The sequence below is a fragment of the Chrysochloris asiatica genome, unplaced genomic scaffold (assembly GCF_000296735.1).
Source record: "Chrysochloris asiatica unplaced genomic scaffold, ChrAsi1.0 scaffold00308, whole genome shotgun sequence".
NCBI classification, from domain to species: Eukaryota; Metazoa; Chordata; class Mammalia; order Afrosoricida; family Chrysochloridae; genus Chrysochloris; species Chrysochloris asiatica.
In genome coordinates, this window is record NW_006408826.1 from 892,398 (window position 1) to 899,296 (window position 6,899).

Genomic DNA, 6,899 nt, shown 5'->3' on the forward strand with positions numbered 1-6,899 from the left:
AGGACAAACGCAAATTCCTTTAGAAAAGGTCAGGCTTACTGCACTGGTAGACACGGGGATACCATTTAAACTTGGAACTCAAACCAGTCCTAGAGGTCACTTTTCAGCAAAGTGACAGATTGGCCTCCCAAAAAAATCACCCATGAGTTACTCCACTAAATAATCATCTAAATGAAACCAAATGGTAAACATTTACCCAGGACCAAAGATGAGAAGATAACGGGGATAGTGAAGTTAGATTAATGGAGACAGAAACACCAGATGAAAATACAGAGAATGCTGATACATTGCAAAAAATGTAACCAAGTTAACTGAACAATTTGTATAGAAATTGTTTAATTAGAACCTAATTTGCTATGCAAACTTTCACCAAAACCAATATTTTTAAAAAGTTGTAGTTATATAAGATTAGAGCACCTGTAATGATATAGTTTTTCTCTCTTCTCCTGGCCATGAAGCAGTGAATAGCCATGCATGGACCTCACATGTCAATGGAATGTGGGTTTCATCTAAGAAATGAGGGTGGCTTCCTTCCTAGTCAACAGTTAGCAAAAAACTGAAGCTCTCTTTCCTGCAGTCAAAAGAACCTGAATGTTGTCAGCAATCATGAGAGGAGGAAATGGCCCTTCCCGATTATAGTCTTGGGAGACCCTCAACAGAAGACCCAGATAAGCTGTGTCCAAACATCTGACTCACAGAGCCTATGAAAGAATAAATACTAACATGTGTTGCTTTTAAGCTGCTGTGTTTATGGCATTATGATTATGTGGTAATAGAAAAACAATATACCTTGTATCCATTGTCCTTTCTACAGACACTGATTAGTTCTAATAGTTTATTGTTGTATATTCCTTTGGATGGTTAATGTACATAAGAATAACATCAGTTTCACTTCTTCCTTCCCAATCTTTTGGTTTTGTTAGTGTGGTACAGTGAATTACTTAATATGACCCTTCTAGCCATGCATGGTCTTGTAACTCAAACAAAATGACTGGGTGGACTATGCAAATAAGATACTAATGTTCCACCAAGGGGATTGGTACATGCAAATAAGGTACATGGCATTCTTGTGGGGGTGGTACCATGCAAATAAGGTGGACAGACTCTAATGAGGGGACTGGTCCACAGCTAGGCTTATTGTCTATAATTGTTGTTAAGTGAAGATTCATTGTTGTCAGTTTGACTCACAGTGACCCAATGCATAACAGAATGAAAAACTGTCCGTTCCTGTACTATCCTCATAATTGTTGTTATTTTTGAGCCCCTTGTTGCTGCCAATATGCCAATCCAAATCCTTGGGTTGACCTTGGGGGTTTCCTTTTTTTTGTTGACCCTCCACTTTTCCAAGCATGATATCCTTTTCCGGTGACAGGTCCCTCCTACCAACATATCCAAAATATGAGAGACAAAGTTTTGCCATCCTCACTTCTAAGGCGAATTCTGCCTGTACTTCTTCCAAGACAGATTATTTTTGTTCTTCGGGTAGGCTTTGGTACTTCCAATATCAGTATTCTTCTCCAACACCGTAATTCAAATGCATCGATTCTTCTACAGTCTTCCTTATTCATTGTCCAAATTTCACATACATATGAGGTGATTGAAAATACTATGGCTCAGATCAGGCACACCTTAGTCCTCAAACTGGTATCTTTGACTTTAACACTTTTTAAAGTTGTCTTGTGCAGCAGCTCTGCCTAATGCAATACATCGTTTGATTTCTTGTCAGCTGCTTCCATGAGTGTTGATGGTGGATCCAAGCAAAATGGAGCCTTTATTATTTCCATCTTTCTCCATCTATCATGATGTTATTTATTGGTTAATTGGTGAGTTTTGTTTTCTTTACATTGAGGTGCAACTCATACTAAAGGCTGTGGTCTTTGATCTTCATCAGTAGGTATTTTATGTCCTCTTCCATTCCACCAAGCAAGGTTGTATCATCTGCATAGGGCAGAGAGTTAATCAGTCTTCCTCTAGTCCTGATGCCATGATCTTCTTCATATAATCCAGGTCCTTGGATTATTTGCAGATCATACAGATTGAATAAGTGTGGTGAAATACTATAACCCTGGTGCAAACCTCTCCTGAATTTAAACCATTCAGTGTCCACTTGTTCTGTTCAAACAACTGCCTCTTAATCTATGTACAGGTTCCTCATGAGCACAATTAAGTGTTCTGGAATACCCATTCTTCGCAAGGTAATCCATAGCTTGTCATGATCCACACAAATACTTTTGCATAATCAATAAGCACAAGTAAAACATCTTTCTGGTATTCTCTGTTTACAGCTAAGGACCATCTGACATTGTAATGTTATCTCTTGCTCAGTTTCTAGTCTATCAATTCTTGGAAACTTGTGTATTTTTTTTGCCTAATAAACCCCATAGATGTGAGTATAATCTTTAAATTCTGTGTGACAATTAATTATCAAATTACTGAACCAAGCAGAGAAGTATAGACTGCTTTGGAAGAGATGGTTATTGTCAAAATTGGTATGAAATGGTTGGAGGGTAAAGATATGTTTGGTCTCCACTTCAAAGGAATCAGTTTTATACTGATGTTGATAAGGACTCTTCTTCTGTTCATGAAGTTAGAGGTGCTCAGACACCACCATGACATTTTTACAGTTAAATTTCTCTTTTCTTTGTTTTGTATTTCATTAATTTATGCTCTCTTATCTTGATTACTTTTTTTAAAAAAAGATTTTATTGTGAATTGAATGGAAGTTTCCAGGGCAGATCATCAGTTTCATATTCAATAAATTTTATTTTGTTTCATTGCAATGATTACATACAATCCCCTCCATGTACCATCGTTTAACAGTATTTACACATTTCACATAAAAAATGTATATTCGTTTAAATGTCCAAAGAGCATATTTTGCAAGCCACCCTTCTGTCCACAGCTACACAGCCTTTCTCATTCCATGGGCCTAGAGTCCTCAGATGCTCTCTCTATATATTCCATCGTCTCTGCCACCATCTCTGCTGTCGCTCCTTTTCTGGTTAGGATCCTGCACTCCACTCATGCTTTTCCCTCTTGATGGTCTTAGGACCCTCTGTTCCTGAAATTAAAGATTAAGTACTCCGCATTTTTAGTTACAAATCTTCTACACAATCGCAATTAGTTCTGATAACAATTACTCAGAATTGAATCATAAAATTCTATCTCCATCATCCCCCATCCCTTTTCACCAGACCCATATGGACAAGAGGAATCCAGTGGGGATTCTACCTTATCCCCCTTGTTATGAAACTAATCACACTTATGGAAGCTTGTAAGCCAGCTACTTTGTGACTTTATAGCTCCTCCCCTTTTGGTAGTCAATGTCTAAGTTGCCTGTCCCTATCAACCCAGTGTACTAAGGAGGCAAGCTAGATCCTTGATATGAAGACTCCTTCCCTTTCAGGTGGAATTTAGAGACACTACATCTATATGCAAAGGTATAGTTGATCAAATTGTAGCAATTTACACTTGTTCCCTATATCAAACTTCTTTATCTTCATCTGGTCAAGTTCTGATCAGTAAGCCACCAAAGATAGGTCAAATGGGTACTATCTGCAAGTTTTGGAGTTCTCGTACACCTCCCCCCACTTCAGACCAGCCGGCTACTTTAATGTCAACTCTAGTCCCCAGTGGCTAGGTCAGTGTCCATGCACTCAGAAGTTCATGGACTTCAGACGTCTCTCTAAACTTCAGACCAGCCAGCCCTTCCTTATCTCTCTCTCATCTCCAGGTCAGCGAGTGTCAATGGAATATGGCCAAATTCAGCCCATGTCTTTATTGCTGCATTTTCCCCACTTCCACTCGCAAGTAGATCACAGTGGTCACCAGTGAGCATACAAGACTGCTCATGTTTTCCCTTTGAGTATCAGTCTTAGAAGGGGGTTTACCGTGACTGGCTGACTTTTCTTGCCTTGATGACTCCAAGGCAAACAGCTTGCTTGATCTTGTATCAGCCAAACAGTCTGATTACTGGCCCTCCCCCCACCCCCCATCCCCACTGGTCTTTCTTTCAAGAAATATCTTCTGTTCCACTAGTAGACCATTTTGGTCTACCTGTCCTTTCCAATGCGAACGTCCCACCTCAGAAGGTTCTAGGTGGGGCTCACAATTCCACATAAGGCCTCACACTCCACAAAGGCTTAATAAGAAGCCTATTTCCATGGGCAAATTTTAGTATCTCTTTTACCTAATTCAATCAGTTATAGGCTGAAGATGGACTTACAAGCTTTCTAAAATCGTATTTCCCAATATCCACAAGAGAGTCAAGCATCTTAATATTATTTCCCCTCCTTTACCCATTCAGACTATGTCTCAATCCCTATATCATACAGCCCTGTTGTTTCAAGCCCTGTATACGTCACAATCTTCCTCTATCCCATTTACCCTATGCATACCTCCCTAAGTCTTCCCCTATCTTCCTTGTTCATCTACCCCTCCCCCTTCTTGTATATCACCCTCCCCATCACTCGAGATATCATGTGTCTATCCCCCTAACCTATGAATTACTGTCCCCTCCCTTCTACTTCTGTTAATCATCAAAGAATTTTTCTTGCAGTATGAAATATTTTCTTAAGCTTTTACAATAATAGTCTTATGTAATATTTGTCCTTTTGTAACTGACTAATTTCACTCAGCATAATGTCCTCAAGGTGCATCCATGTTATGAGGTGTTTTGAAGCTTCATCATTATTGTTCAGGGTAGCATAGCATTCCACTGTATGTATGTACCAAAGTTTGCATATCCATTCTTCTGTTGATGGAAATTTAGGCTGTCTCCATCTTTTTACTATTGCTATTTGCTATTGCTGCCATGAATATTGGTGTGCATATATCTACTTGTGTTCTGGCTCATATTTTTTTGTGGATATATACCAAGTAGAGGAATTGCTAGATCATAAGGAATTTCTATTTCAACTTTCTTAGGAAGTGCCATACCATTTTCCAGAATGGTTGAACCATGAATGTATTCCTTGGTGAAGTGTCTGTTCATGTTCTGTGCCAGTTTTTTAATTGTTGTTTTTGTCTTTTTCTTGTAGAAGTGTTGTAATTTCCTACAAATTTTAGAGATTAGTCCCTTGTCTGATATGTGGTTACAAATTGTTTTTCCCCATTCTGCAGACTCCCTTTTTATCCTTTTGGTGAGATCTTATGATGCACATGATTTTCTAGATTTTAGTATGTGCCAGTCATCTACTTGTGTGTTTTTGCAATGTTTGATAGTCTATGTAAGCCATGTATTAGAGCCCTTCAATGTGTCCCTATTTTTTCATTGATGATTTTTATAGCTCTTGGATTTACATTTAGGACTTTAATCCATTTTGAGTTGGATTTTGAGATATGGGTCTTGTTTCATTCATTATTTTAAAATGTTTTATTGTGAATTACATGCTAGTTTACATGGGTGAACATTAGCTTTACATTCATCCTATCGTTCATTGCCATGGTTACGATCCCCTCCATGCATCATCAACCAAACAAAGGGTATACCCTACAAGCCAGCCCCTAGGTTGTCAGCACACAGCCCCTCTCCCTCTCTGGGTCTAGAGTTCCCAGCTGCTACATCTCTCCATGTCATCATCTCTGCCTCCATCTCTGGCATCACTGCTTCTCTGGGTAGGGTGCTGCTCTCTGCTCTTCTCCCTTAAGGTCCCAGAGACCCCTGCTCCTAGACTGCAAAGTCAGTCACTCCCTTCCTTTTCCTACTAAAAATCTAGCTTTACATTTCCAGCCCTAACAGTCAGTCCTGACAACAATTATTCACAATTGTATCACAAGAGACCTATCCGCAACTCCTTTCATCAGCACCGCCCAGACAGATTGGATACTACTCAGTGGAGATTCTACCTTTCTGTGCGCCCTCTGGATCTAGGCTCCCTCTTGAAAGCTTGTAAGCCAGTCACTTCTTGCCTTTTAGCCCCCTCAACCCCCATTTTGGGTAGCCAGTGTCCAAGTTGCCCATCCCTGTCTACTCTGTGTATGGAGGGGGTGGGAATGATCCTTGCTGTAAGGATTTGTTCCCTCTTTTGAGCTACTGCATCCATTGGTGTAGGTCAAGTTCATCAAATTGTATCAGATTACTCTTTTTTTTTCCCTCTTCTTTCTTCTTCTGGTTGAGCTCTGATCATCCAGTCATTGAAGCCAGGTCAAGTGGGTATTATCTGCAAGTGTGGGTGTTCTTATTCATATGCCCTCTCATCATTTGGACGCGTCACTCTCCACTCTCCACTCTAGTCCTCTGTGGCCCAAGAGTCCCCAGGTCTTAACAACACTGCTGGCCAACCAGGTCTCCAACCAGGTTCACAGGAGTCTACTGAACGTTGTAGGGCTTAGCTCACAGCTTCATTGCTGTTTTTCCCTCACTTCCCCTTATTGGTGACGAATGTGGTCACCAATCAGAGCGCATGTTTGCTCCTTTATTCCCATTGAGTCTTAGTCTTGGAAGGGGGTTTGCCCTAAGGAGACCTGTCCACTTGCCTTGATGTCTCCTGGGTGAACAACTTGCTTGTTCTTGTAGTGATCAGTCAGACTGCCTTTATTGTTTTGTATTTTTCCTGTTGGTCTTTCTTTCAAGAAGAATCTTCTGTTCTTCTAGCCCCTCCAGGCTGGTCAGCTTGTCCTTTCAAGTGGAAATTTCCCACCTCAGAAGATTATAGATGGGGTTCAGGATTTCACCTATGGTCTTAAGTAATGCAGAGGCTCTGCAGGAAGCCTCATTCACTGGGCACCTTGTAGTTCCAGTTTAGGTATTCTAATCAGTTATAGACAGAAGACAGATTTACAAATTTTCTATGGTGATATTTCTGGCTATGGCTTTCTCTCCCCCTCCAGTGTCTATTTTATAATGGTATGCCAGGGAAATCGAGATTCAAAAGACAGCCAAGCATCTTAACATTATT